The 13,840-nt window shown below is 46.1% G+C and overlaps 1 long non-coding RNA gene across 1 annotated transcript in view; it reads left to right on the top strand.

The window, feature by feature from the left end:
* The window catches only part of LOC142243304 (uncharacterized), a 104,391-nt gene that overhangs the window by 90,098 nt on the left and 453 nt on the right, over positions 1 to 13,840 (top strand). The window contains exon 5 of the long non-coding RNA XR_012724349.1: positions 13,322 to 13,840. This exon is cut by the window's right edge and continues 453 nt beyond it. This is a non-coding gene — a long non-coding RNA (uncharacterized LOC142243304). The remainder of the gene's footprint in view (positions 1 to 13,321) is intronic.

Here is a 13,840-nt window from a genome sequence, read left to right as displayed (position 1 = left end):
TGAGCGTGCAGGATAGCGCCGCTCAGTGCCAGAACTGGAAACAGAAGCCAATGGAGAAGACGCCTAGAAAGGTAAGTATAGCTCATACAGAAAATAAAAAAAATGGGTGAACCACCCCTTTAACTTACTGGCCAATAGATCTCCCAATTACCTCCAGGCTCAGCATTAACCCTTTGGGAGGGCAATGCTGTTGTGGCGACCAGGTCCTGGGGCGCCACACTTCCGGGTCGGATGTGTCGCGCATAATGAATATGCGCGACAGTAATCAGCCGGCACAGAAGGAGCAGGGAGGACGGGCTGCAGAGGACATCGCTGGACGCCGGGTGAGTTAAAATGTTTATTATTTTAAAAGCACGTTTTTTTCTGGCACGTGTTTCACGGATCACACCACTGCGTGGTCCGTGGAACATCAGTGATGCCAGAAAAAAATGGACATGTCTCCGTGCAGCAATCACGCACACGCGGGTACGCCGCACGGAGACACGTGCAGTGAAAAATCACTGACGTGTGAGCAGACCCATTCATTAGAATGGGTCTGCGTATGTCAGTGATTCTGGTACATTTAAAAAAAAGCACAAACGTACCAGAATCACTGACATGTGAAAGGGGCCTTAGACTATCATAGCTTTAGGAAAAACACTGATAGCACTTGTACAAGAAATACTGTCATCTGAATGAGCTGTAGTCTGGAGAATTAGGTCAAGGAATATTTGGACAGTGACTAAGATTTTTTGTCATTTTAGCCATTTACCAAAAGATATTCAAGATACAGTTATATAATCAATATGGGCTTAAAGTGCAGACTCTCTGCTTTAATTTGAGGGAGGGTATTCACATCCTATTTGGAGTAAGAGTTTAGGAATTACAACTCTTGTAGTTGCCTCTTTTTCAAGGGACCAAAAATAATTGGAGAACTATATCAAAAGCTCTTTAATGGCCTTCCTGGCCTATTCCCTCAATAATTCACCATATCAATTAATCAGGTAAAGATCTGGTGTGGCATTTGCATTTGGAAGCTGTTGCTGTGAATCCCAAAATGCGGTATATGGACTGAAAAAGATGAAAAACGTAATCAGAGATATACCAAAAATGTTATGAGCGGCCAAATCAACAGTTTGGTACATTCTGCAAATTAAATGATTGCAATGCTAAATTTGTGATCTAAAGAAAGCTTGGATGTCCACAGAAGACAACAGTGGTGGTTGATTGCCGAAAACTTTCCATGATGAAGAAAAAAACGTTCAGAATATCCACCCAAGTGAAAAACACTCTCCAGAAAGTAGATGTTTTCATATTTAAGTCTAATGTCTCAGGCTTGGGACTCAATCTGGTGTCTTTCTGCTGCATGATCAGTTTTCTTCACCGCTGAGCCACAGCCTGTTCAGTCCCTGTCCAAATGCTTATTTTTTTTATCTTTGCTTCTATCCTTCTGGGTTGCAGTTATCAGGTGGTCTCACTTGCTCTTTTCCTCTGCCATATCACATACTGGGTAGAGCTATGTATAGTCTCCTGATACTAGCCTTCTCTACTGGATTTATTTCTATGTGGATTACTTCTAAGGCATTTAAGCAATGCAGCTATGGGATTTAGGCAGAGACCAGTGTTGTTTTCTCTTTGCTCATTTTCTTTTCCTATACTTTTCTGTTGTTATGAGTTTAGGACTCACCCCAGGGCTTTGGGGTACTCGGTCCTGGGCTGTATATTACGGGGAAAGTTCACTGGGTGACCATTGCCCGGTTCCGTGACCCTGGGGGTCACTTAAAAGGGGATTTGTACAAGGTAGGAATAAAAATAAAGTGTTTACCGTGACGCCACTGCTGGGGCTGGTGGTATTGGGCTGTAATAGCTCTCCGCAAGTAGAGCTAGGCCCCAGGGGAGGATGATGGTGGTTGTGGTATACTGGTGCAAACGTGTAACAAGAATTCAGACAACACAGGGACTGCGTTTTAACTTGTGCTTTACTCACTGGTTTGCAGTTGCTGCTACCCGTGCTAGTCTTTACCAATCCGGTATTCCCTTTGTTCCAGTGCCGGTGTAGTGAACTTGTGAGTTTTACTTCCATGCACCCTGTAGTAGTTAGTGGATCTCCATGGCCTGGAGTGTTTTGGGGTCCCCTCCTGTTGTCTCCATTCTGGCCTGTATGGCAGACAGCTTGGACCTCTCTTGGGCCAGACCTCTGTCCCCATTCCCAGGTTCCATCTCTGCTGCTGTGCCCCGGACACTAATGTTGGTAAGGTCCTTGATGGTCCCCTCACCAGGCAAGTGTTTATCAGGTGAGCCTGAAGTGTATTCCTGAACTAGGGCCTTGTGCCCCATTGGTGCTCAGTACTGTGAGTACTGGTACGTACTCTCCCAGCGACTGTACTCCCTCTTACTCAACAAGTCACTTCACACTTGCTGACTGACTGTCTGCTTCTCTCCTCTCCCTCCTCAGACTGTCACTTCCTTTCTGTCTGTGTGAAACTGCACTGACCAGCCTCTCCTCCTCCCAGGTTCCTAACTAGTGGATTGGATGTGTCCCTACCAATAGGTGACCACCCATCTAGTCTATCCTTAGTCTGTCACCCATTCTGAGGAAAAGAGCGTGGATTTGTGTGTGTGTGTGTGTGTGTGTGTGTGTTGTTGTGGTTACCAGCACTGGTCTTCCAGGAATCCGGGGATGGATGTAGTACACTATGGCACCTGACACTCAGGGGCGCCACATTTACCCATGCTTGTTTATTATTTTCTCCTTATATGCCTATGCACCTGTTTTATGTTTCCTAATGTTGGGTCCCTACCTATGTCTGCACACTACTACTATCTTGGTTTATTGTGCTTAGCAAACTCCCCTCTAATTCTTCAGTAGCTACAAGAAACAACTCTCCTGCCTTTTAGACAAACAGGTCGGAGTTGTTTGTTTCTAGTGTTGCGACCAGGGATATTCCAGCCTGTGCAGGAGCCATTAAGGCCTTTGCAGCTAGGAATATCAGTCTGCACAGGAACCAGTAGAGTTAAGGTATGGCTCCATTGAAATAGGCTTTATTCCCCTTTTATGTGGATTGGAATACTTATGTGCATAAGAACCATAAATAGAAGACTTCATGACAGCAAATAGAGAGGGTTCATCTTAAAGTGCAAACGATTAGGGTATGTGCGCACGTTGCTTTTTACCTGCTTTTTACCTGCTTTTTTGCTGCTTTTTCTTCTGCGCTGTTTAATGCCAAAATGGATGTGTTCTTCTATTCAAGCAAAGTCTATGGGAATTTGGGTTTCTTGTTCACACTATGTTGTTCAAAATGCTGCCTTTTTGTGGCAGAACTTTGGTCAAAAACTCAGCTTTTCAAAGAAGCAACATGTCAATTGTTTTTGCCATTTGGGTTTTGCACTGCAAAGCTGAGTTTTTGACCAAAGTTCTACCACAAAAAGGCAGCATTTTGAACAACATAGTGTGAACAAGAAACCCAAATTCCCATAGACTTTGCTTGAATAGAAGAACACATCCATTTTGGCATTAAACAGCGCAGAAGAAAAAGCAGCAAAAAAGCAGGTAAAAAGCAGGTAAAAAGCAACGTGCGCACATTAATCAGCCTTAAAAATAGAAAGGACAGGTTAGACCGCACCAAAAACCATCTAAAGAAACCAGACCAGTTTTAGAAAAGCATTTGGATAGATGAAACTAAGATCACCCTGTACTAGTAAGATGAGAAGAAGAAAGTATGGAGAAGGCTTGGAATGGCTCATGATCCAAAGCACAGGACATGCTCTGTAAAGCATGGTGGAGGAGTGTGATGGCTGGGCATGCATGGCTTCCAATGGCCCTGGGTCACTAGTGTTTTTTGATGATGTGACTGAAGATAGAAGCAGCTACATGAATTCAGAAGTATACAGAGTTATACTTTCTTCTCAGGTTTAACCAAATGTAACAAGTTTGATTGGAAGGCACTTCACAGTACAGCTGGACAATAAAATGAGTTTTTAAGGCAAAAAAATTGAATATTCTGTAATGGCTGAATTAATCACCAGATTTTACCCTGTCAAGCATGATTTTCACATGTTTAAGACAAAATGCAGAAAGAGCTACAAACAAGCAAGAACCGAAGCCATTTGCAGTATAGACCTGACAAAGCATCACAAAGCAGGAAAAGCAGAGTTTGGTGACCTCTATAGCTTCTAGACTTTAGGCAGCCATGGGCTCTACAAAGTATTAAAATACATATTTTATTTATGGTAAAGTAAATCACGACGATTCAATCACTGTCTAAATACTTCTGGACCTAACTGTATATTACCTTTTTACTTTTTATGGGGCTAAATAATTTTGCAAGCGTCTATACCGTGTCTGAATGTCATGGGAACTGTTGTCCACTTTTTTCAAAGCCTCAGTAGACTAAAGTATTCTAATCTTCACTTCATTGACTTTTATTTTTATTGCTTCTTATTTTTAGATTGTTTTTGATGTAACAAGTCAAGAGCTTAGTTGACTTGGCATAGGAGGAAAAAAAAGATCAACCAAAACACTTAATAGCGCTGATCAATGAGTAAAAGTACCCTTGTGTTTTCAATGCTAGTGCTTACAAGGCTTTTTCTTTCTCTTTTTAGTTTGCCTGTTTTCTGACCTAATCATCAGGAACACTTTATCCTGTTCGTTAAATTGTAATTTTGTGCAGTTAGTTTTTATTTTTACAGTAGCAGCTTTTACTTTTGTGTGCCCTTTCATCCTGAGTTTTGCTGAGTATGAAAGGAAAAAGTCTTAAGTGCTAAAAAACATTGACAACTATCATTTAAAACAACAGGTCAAAGCTCTGTAGTCACCTTTACGTCTTGTACAATATATATACATAGGATGAGAAAATCCCTATTTTACTCAGAATATAAAACATATCTTTCAGTCTTAAGAAAAAGAAATATAACCATAAACTATTGTAACCAATATTACTTACTAGAGGTATAATCACACAGCAACAAGATGTAATTACATTTCCTCAGATGGCTGCAAACTAAAACAAAAATGTTGAAGGGATATAGGGTTAAAAACCCTACTGGTGATACCATAAACCATACCATATCTGTCTACAGGCTGTGTATAGTGTTGCAGCTCATTCCACTTCATTGGAGCTCAAATGCAATATCGGATACCAGACGCATGCCATCGAAAGCTAGAGCATTGATTCCAGAATGAACCAGACATGTTTTTTTATCACAACAAACCCTTAGACGTTATTCAGATGTCCGTTTTTACTGTTCTTGTTTGATTCGTGTTTTTAAGGCTGATTTCAGAAGTCCGTGTTTCAGGTACGTGTGACATCCGTTTTTAACATGGATGTCATACATACCCATGCTAATATATGCTGTTACTCACACGTACCGTGTGACTCCTCGTGGCTCCGCACGCACACATGCAGACATGTCCGTTTTTTTCTCCGGCAGCATGGGTGTCACACGGGATCGCACACTGATGTGATCCGTGTGACATCAGTGTGACCCATACCGGAGAAAACACGGGTCTTTGTAATAAAAATATTTTCTATATTCACCTCTCTCCAGCGGTGCTGTCTCCGGCTCTGCTGCCTCCCGCTCCTGACCCCCGCTGAATATTCAGTGCCCTATGGAGCTGGAAGCTGGAGTAGTGCTGGAGACTTCAGTGCCGGGGACCGCATCGCAAAGTGAGTACACAGCAGAGTGTGTGTGTGTGTGTGTGTTCAGTGTATACATGCATGTGCGCTATGTGTGTGTATGTGCTTGGTGTATCCATGTGTGTCTGCTATGTGTATACATATGTGTGTATATGTACTCAGTGTATATGTGTGTGTGTGTGTGTGTGTGTGTAGTGAGAACCTGGAAGCCGGAGCATCGCGGGGACAGCATCGGGGACTCATCACAGTTCCCAATGAACCCGTGAAGCTGTAGCGGGGGTGTCATCAGAGTTCATTGTGAACTCCAATGACCTCCTGGATGTCACTGTGCTTGCAGAATACTCACCTGTCCCCATGGTGCTGTCCTCGGCGGTGCTGTACTAAGCGCTGCTCCGGCTTCCAGGTCTTGAGTGTGGTGAATAATCAATGAATATAATGAGCAGAGGTCAGGAGCGGGAGGCAGAAAAGCCGAAGAAAGCAGGTAAATATGTAAAAACTTTTTATTTCACAGACCCATGTTTTCTCCGGTACCCGTCACATGTATGCAAACATGACGTGACACACGTATGACACACATATGACCATAACCATGTGTGTAACTTGTACCTGATTAAACACGGACGTATGAAACCGGCCTAAGGGACATAACATGTGCCTATTAAAATCTATAGGGCTATTTGCAGGTGCTATTTTGCTGACCAAATATCTACAAAAAGAAATTGAGGATATGTCCATTTTTTATCTCAGTCATGGATCAAACTTTCCATTTCAAGTCAAGGGGTCTGTAAAAAAATATAGCACATGGATTCTTTTTGTATCTCAATTTTTAGTGTTTAATAGATAAGACAAGCTTGGAATTTATTTTTGAGACAAAAATATATATGAATGCCCCATTGGTGGAAAAATGGACACATGGACCAAAACTGGATAGCTCCAGCATAGTGATGAAAAGGGGTAAGGGGTCAGTTTCTCTTTTATGCAACATAAAAATATACATATAAATTATTCTCTGTGGGAGCTCATTCATTATATAGGTGGCTAAATGAGGGCCCATACCGTATATAGAGAGGCTATGTGGGGGATCATACTGTATACAGGCTTATTATTTGAAGACTCATACAGTATATAGAGGGCTACGAGGGGGGCTCATACTGTATCTAGGGAGGCTATGTGAGGGTTTATGCTGTATATAGAGGGTTATGTGGGGGTTTAGTACTGTAACTAGAGGGATTGTGTAGGGGCATAATACGGTATATAGGTATGTAAACATATATAAACGCCTGATCTATTAAAATATAAAATCAATTAATCTGATTTACCGTGAGTATGGAAAGTATTCAGACCCTGTTTAATTTTTCATTCTTTGTTTCATTGCAGCCATTTGGTAAATTCAAAAAAGTTCATTTTTTTTTCATTAGTGTACAATCTGCACCCCATCATGACAGAAAAAAACCCCAGAAATGTAGACATTTTTGCAAATTTATTAAACAAGAAAAACTGAAATATCACATGGTCAGAAGTTTTCAGACCCTTTGTTCAGTATTAAGTAGAAGCACCCTTTTGAGCTAGCACAGCCATGAGTCTTCTTGGGAAAGATGTAACAAGTTCTTCCTTGCAGATCCTCTCCAGTTCCATCAGGTTTGATGGTGAACGTTTGGTGGCCAGCCATTTTCAGGTCTTTCCAGACATGCTCAATTGGGTTTAGGTCAGGTCTCTGCCTGGGTCAGTCAAGAATGGTCACAGAGTTGTTCTGAAGCCACTCCTTTGATATTTTGGCTATGTGCTTAGGGTCATTGTCTTGTTGGAAGGTTAACCTTCGGCCAAGTCTGAGGTCCAGAGCACTCTGGAAGAGGTTTTCTTCCAGAATATCTCTGTACTTGGCCGCATTCATCTTTCCTTCAATTGCACCTAGTCATCCTGTCCCTGCAGCTGAAAAACACCCCCATAGCATGATGCTGCCACCACCATTTTTCAGTGTTTGGATTGTATTAGGCAGGTGATGAGCATTGTCTGGCATTCTCCACATATACCGCTTAGAATTGTTGCCAAAAAGTTCTATCTTCGTCTCATCAGACCAGAGAATCTTATTTTTCATAGTCTGGGAGTCCTTCATGTGTTTTTTTGCAAACTCTATGCGAGCTTTCATACTGTATGTCTTGCGCTGAGCTGAGGCTTTGGTCCGGCCACTTTCTCCCATCTCCCTACTGCATCTCTGGAGCTCAGCCACAGTGATCTTGGGGGTCTTCTTTACCTCTCTCACCAAGGCTCTTCTCCCACAATTGATCAGTTTGGCTGAACAGCCAGATTTAGGAAGAGTTCTGGTGGTTCCAAAATTCTTCCATTTAAGAATTATAGGGGCCACTGTGCTCTTAGGAATCTTGAGTACTACAGAAATTCTTTTGTAACCTTGGCCAGAGCTTCCCTTGCCAAAATTCTGTCTCTTAGCTCCTTGGGCAGTTCCTTTGACCTTATGATTCTCATTTAGTCTGAAATGCACTGTGAGCTGTAAAGTCTTATATAGACAGGTGTGTGCCTTTCCAAATCAAGTCCTATCACTTTAATTAAACACAGCTGGACTCAAATGAAGGAGTAGAACCATCTCAAGGAGGATCACAAGGAAATGGACAGTATGTGTCTTAAATATGAGTGTTTGAGTAAAGGGTCTGAATACTTATGACTGTGATTTTTCAGTTTTTCTTGTGTAATAAATTTGCATTTAAAGGGGTCTGAATACTTTCCGTACCCACTGTATATGTTGGTTGCCACAACATTGCATTAAAATGCAATAACAGATGCTCATCTTATTGTATCTACCCAAAAATGATATAATTAAAAAAATGATCTCAAGATGCAAAAATTAAGCCATGACTGAGCCCCAAATCCAAAAAAATGAGAACTGTATGGGTCTCGGAAAATGGCGCCAAAAGCGCAATTCTTTTTTTTTTTTTTTTTTACAAACTTCTGAATATTTTTCACTACTTACAATACATGTTTGGCTTCTAGAACTCATAATGATATAGGAAATCATGTTGCTAGGTCAGTTTTACCATATAGTGACTAGAGATGAGCAAACCTGTTTGATAAAAGTTCGCCAATTTCAAATTCAGTACAAGCCTGTGCTTCGTTATCTGGCAACGTTGTAAACAACGACTAAGTAGAGGGAAAAATTCAAATAATTTGACAACTACATGCATGATCAGGCACATGGGCAACCAACATGTATTATTGTGGGAATTTCACTGTGCTAAAATGCGGACTAACAGGCCTACCCAATCACCAGCCGCCAAATCAACATCGTCTGCCGCTTCTTCCTCCTACTGCATCACCGGCGATACTACTCTAACATAGGTCTCCGACCGCAGAACCTCCTCTTGTGTACCCGCTACAGTGGGGGAGTGAGTGAGGGCCCATCAGGTGTTATGGAAGTGACAGTGCCTGGTGTTTTTAATCAGTGTGAGACACCAAGCACACCACACGGTTCTCAATCCAGCATTCCATCTCCCACTACACAGTCCTCCCAGTCCACTCGGTCGTGAACACCTTACTCCAGCCTTTCCCACCCCAGCGGCCAGCCCTCAGTCCCGCAGTTTTGGTCACTTAAAAAACTATATCCTTCCACAGATCGCAAAGCAAAGTGCTTGAACTTCACAATATTAAAACTGTTGGCCACGGAAATGCTGCCTTTCCATCGGGTGGATACAGAGGGTTTCCAAAACCTGATGGCCGTCGCAATCCCCCAGTACCAGTTGCCCAGTCACCATTACTTTTCTAATAAAGCTGTGCCTGCTCTACACCATAATGTCCCAGACAAGATAACCTTTTCCTTAAAAAAAACTGTGTCCCAGGGTGCATTTCACCACGGACACCTGGACGAACAAGAATGGCCAGGGGCGTTACATCTTGCTGACTGGGCACTGGGTAATTCTGGTGGCTATGGGGGCAGGCGGGGAAGGAGCTGCTTCACAGGTGTTGAAATCCCCAAGACTTTTGGGGCAAATGTCTGAATCTACCGCTTCCCATTCTGCTTCCTTCACCTCCTCTAGGTCTTCCACCTACACCCTCAACCTCTCCCTTAATGTAACACACGTTCAGAGAGTGCAGAGAGAATCCCCCCACCTGCATATGTGCCGCCCCCATGCCAGCAGCCATGCTGCTCGGATACAGATCTGCGGTATGGCTCGAGGGACTCTACTGGACCCGGGGGTCAGCAGACACTTTGAATAAAAAAAGGGACATGGTGCAAAGTAGTCAAAATGACTACCTCAGTAGTTCTAGTGTTAAAGATATGGTGGTGAGGAGTCACTATGTGCCGAATTTACAGAATCCCTTAAGCAATCGTGGCCCATTTGTCGGATGTTTCAAATGTGGACATTGTTAAGCTTGTAGCAACATCGTCCGTAGCAAGACCTTCACTTCCTCTGATGGTAGAAAAACTTATACCATCCACAAATACATCTCGTGTGGTACCACACACGTAGTGTATTTTGCGACATGCCCATGCTCCCTTACCTACGTGGGGCTTACTTCCCGTGAGCTCCGCGACAAGGTCAGGGAGCATGTGTGTGACATAACAGCAGCTACATCTGTCGAGGATTGGTCATTGCTAAAAACCCTCCCTCGCCATTTTAAAAAACATCATGCATGTGATGCAACGTTACTTCAAATCCGTGGTATCGATGCAATTAATGGCGGATCTAGAGGTGGGAATCTAAAACGCCTATTGGCCCAATGTGAAACCCGATGGATTTCAACCCTCGACACGTTGGTTCCCAAAGGGTTAAACAAGGCTATTAGCTTTGTTCCCTTCTTATAGGCAACCTCTCCGGTTCTTTCCCTTTTTTCACCACCACTTGTGATTTTATATTTACACTAGAAGGTGGCCCGATTCTACGCATCGGGTATTCTAGAATTTACGTATTGTGTAGTTAATGTATGATTTTTGTTATATATATATATATATATATAGATGTTGTTGTGTGTAGTTACCAAGTGTTTGTGTAGGGCGCTGTACATGTTCTGGGTGTTGTCTGGGTGTGGCGGGGGGTGAGAGCGGTGTTGTGTGTGTGTTGCGTGTGTTGCGTTGTTTGTGGAGCGCTGTGTGTCTGTAGCGTTGTGTGTGTATGTGTTGCGCAGTTTGTGTGTGTGTGGTGTGTTTTGGGGGGAGGTATGTTTTGTGCAATGTGTGTGTTGCATGATATGTGCGTATATTTATGTATGCCGCGGTGTTTGTGTGTTGGGTGTTGTGTGTGTGCAGCGTTGTCTGTGTGTGTGGGTGTCTGTGTAGGGCGGTGTTTGTGGTTCCCAGTGTGTGTGTGGTGTGTTGTGTGTGTTGGGGGAGGTGTGCACCTCCCATCGTGCTCCATCCGCCATGCTGCGCACCCCCCATCGTGCTCCATCCGCCATGCTGCGCACTCCCAAACGTGCTCCATCCGCCATGCTGCGCACTCCAAAACGTGCTCCATCCGCCATGCTGCACACTCCCAAACGTGCTCCATCCGCCATGCTGTGCACTCCCAAACGTGCTCCATCCGCCATGCTGCGCACTCCTAAACATGCTCCATCCGCCATGCTGCGCACTTCCAAACGTGGTCCATCCGCCATGCTGCGCACTCCCAAACGTGCTCCATCCCCCATGCTGCGCACTCCTCATCGTGCTCCATCCCCCATGCTGCGCACCCCCCATCGTGCACCATCCGCCATGCTGCACCAGCATCAGCCTCTCTGCCCCCAGCATCAGCCTCTCTCCTCCCAGCATCAGCCTCTCTCCTCCCAGCATCAGCCTCTCTGTCCCCAGCATCAGCCTCTCTCCTCCCAGCCTCAGCCTCCCCCAGCATCAGCCTCCCTCTCCCAGCCTTCCCCAGGATCAGCCTCTCTCCTCCCAGCCTCCGTCCTCCCAGCCTTCCCCAGCATCAGCTTTCCCCTCCCAGCCTCCCTCAGCATCAGCCTTCCCCAGCATCAGCCTCCCCCTCCCAGCCTCCCGCAGCATCAGCCTCTCTCCTCCCAGCATCAGCCTCTCTCATCCCAGCATCAGCCTCTCTCCTCCCAGCATCAGCCTCTCCTCTCTGTCCCCAGCATCAGCCTCTCTCCTCCCAGCCTTCCCCAGCATCAGCCTCTCTCCTCCCAGCCTCCCCCAGCATCAGCCTCCCCCAGCATCAGCCTCTCTTCTTCCAGCCTCCCCCAGCATCAGCCTCTCTCCTTCCAGCCTCCTCCAGCATCAGCCTCCCTCTCCCAGCCTTACTCAGGATCAGCCTCTCTCCTCCCAGCCTCCGTCCTCCCAGCCTTCCCCAGCATCAGCTTTCCCCTCCCAGCCTCCCTCAGCATCAGCCTTCCCCAGCATCAGCCTCTCTCCTCCCAGCCTCAGCCTCTCTCCTTCCAGCCTCCCGCAGCATCAGCCTCTCTCCTTCCAGCCTCCCGCAGCATCAGCCTCTCTCCTTCCAGCCTCCCTCAGCATCAGCCTCCCCTTCCCAGCCTTCCCCAGGATCAGCCTCTCTCCTCCCAGCCTCCTTCCTCCCAGCCTCCCCCTCCCAGCCTCCTTCAGCATCAGCCTTCCCCTCCCAGTCTCCCCCAGCATCAGCCTCCCCGTCCCAGCCTTCCCCAAGATCAGCCTCTCTGCTCCCAGCCTCCTCCAGCACGCCGTGCTCCTCTGCCGACACTCACACACCCGATCGCATACACTCACACACACCCGATCGCATACACTCACACACACCCGATCGCATACACTCACACACACCCGATCGCATACACTCACACACACAGACACTGACGATATCGCACATACGCGCTCACACTCACAACATCCGGAGATACCACATGCTTCTGGCCATGTGATCCTCCGTCAGGTCCTGGAAGGTCACAACAGCACAGTATCGAGGCCGAGAAGCAAGCGATATCTCCGGATGCTGTGAGTGTGTGGATGCGATGTGATGTGTGTGTGAGGTGTGTGTGAGGTGTGTGTGAGAGTGAATGTGATCTGATGTGTGTGTATGTGTGTGTGTGTGCTGTGATGTGTGTGCGTGTGGATCTTCCGCCGCTGCAGGACCTTGATGCGCTTGTAACCATGCTAGCAACTATGCTAGCATGGTTACCAACGTATCCACACCACTCCCGTGCGAGCGGGGGACGGGGGACGGGGGGGGAGTACAGTACTCACCTCCGTGACAGCCGTGTCAGTTCGGGGAATGTGCGGGGGGTGGAGAGGGGGGGGAGTACAGTACTAACCTCCGTGACAGCAATGTCAGTTCGAGGAATGCGCGGGGGGGAGGGGGGCGGGGCCAGAGCTAGCGTGCATTGCGTGAGGGGGGCGGGGCGTGGCGTGGCCGAATTTCCAATGCCTGCAGGGTGCCGGGGCAAGAGGCCAATCTGTGGGGGGGGCGGAGCCTGGGCGAGCGGCTGGCCAATCCGTGTGGGGGCGCAGCCTGGGCGAGCGGCCAATCCGTGTGGGGGGGCGGGGCCATGGCGAGCCCAGCGGCCAATCAGCTTTGTGTCACCGTAAGGACACAATTTTGGAGCATGACAGACAGACAGACAGACAGACAGAATAAGGCAATTATATATATAGATATTTCATATGGTTTTATTAGCTGTATTTATAAATATTGATTCTATGTTTGTATATGGCTGCCCTACCCCCTTTCTTTCTCCTGTGTTGGCTGCTTTGCTTAATTGCTATTACTTACTGTGTATATTTTTAATCATATTTACAGTTGATCGATGTATAATGTCATCCTATATATGACTCATCACATCTTTAATGAGTGGATCGAGTGCGGGACCAACAACCTGAACGTATCTCTCGTCCTCTGGCGTTACCATATATGGACCTGGTGATCCCATATGTCATGAAAAGATTCCATTTGATACACGTTATGGACCACAGAAATTTACAAAATATGGACTTCTCAGCTTACTCATATTCTGACAACAGAGATTACAGGAACATGTTGTCACTGACCCCTTTTTTATCATGTGACTGTTATCTCATCTTATCATATCACCTGACTTCCCTGTCCACCGCCCCCTGATCACGCTCTGCGGCCGGATCTGCCTCCTTCACCACCGTGACCGACAACACTGCTGGCCGTATCGTCAGCATGGGATATGGGTGACGCGTCCCCATTCCCTCGCCTGCACTCCTGGGCCTGACGGCACTCACGGTGATATTTGGGGGCGGGTTCCGTATCGGCGCGCGTCACCAAGGAGGCGGTGCACCCAGAAGTCGGTTG

The sequence above is a fragment of the Anomaloglossus baeobatrachus genome, chromosome 6 (assembly GCF_048569485.1).
Source record: "Anomaloglossus baeobatrachus isolate aAnoBae1 chromosome 6, aAnoBae1.hap1, whole genome shotgun sequence".
NCBI lineage: Eukaryota > Metazoa > Chordata > Amphibia > Anura > Aromobatidae > Anomaloglossus > Anomaloglossus baeobatrachus.
This window is presented reverse-complemented; position numbering and strand designations above follow the sequence as displayed.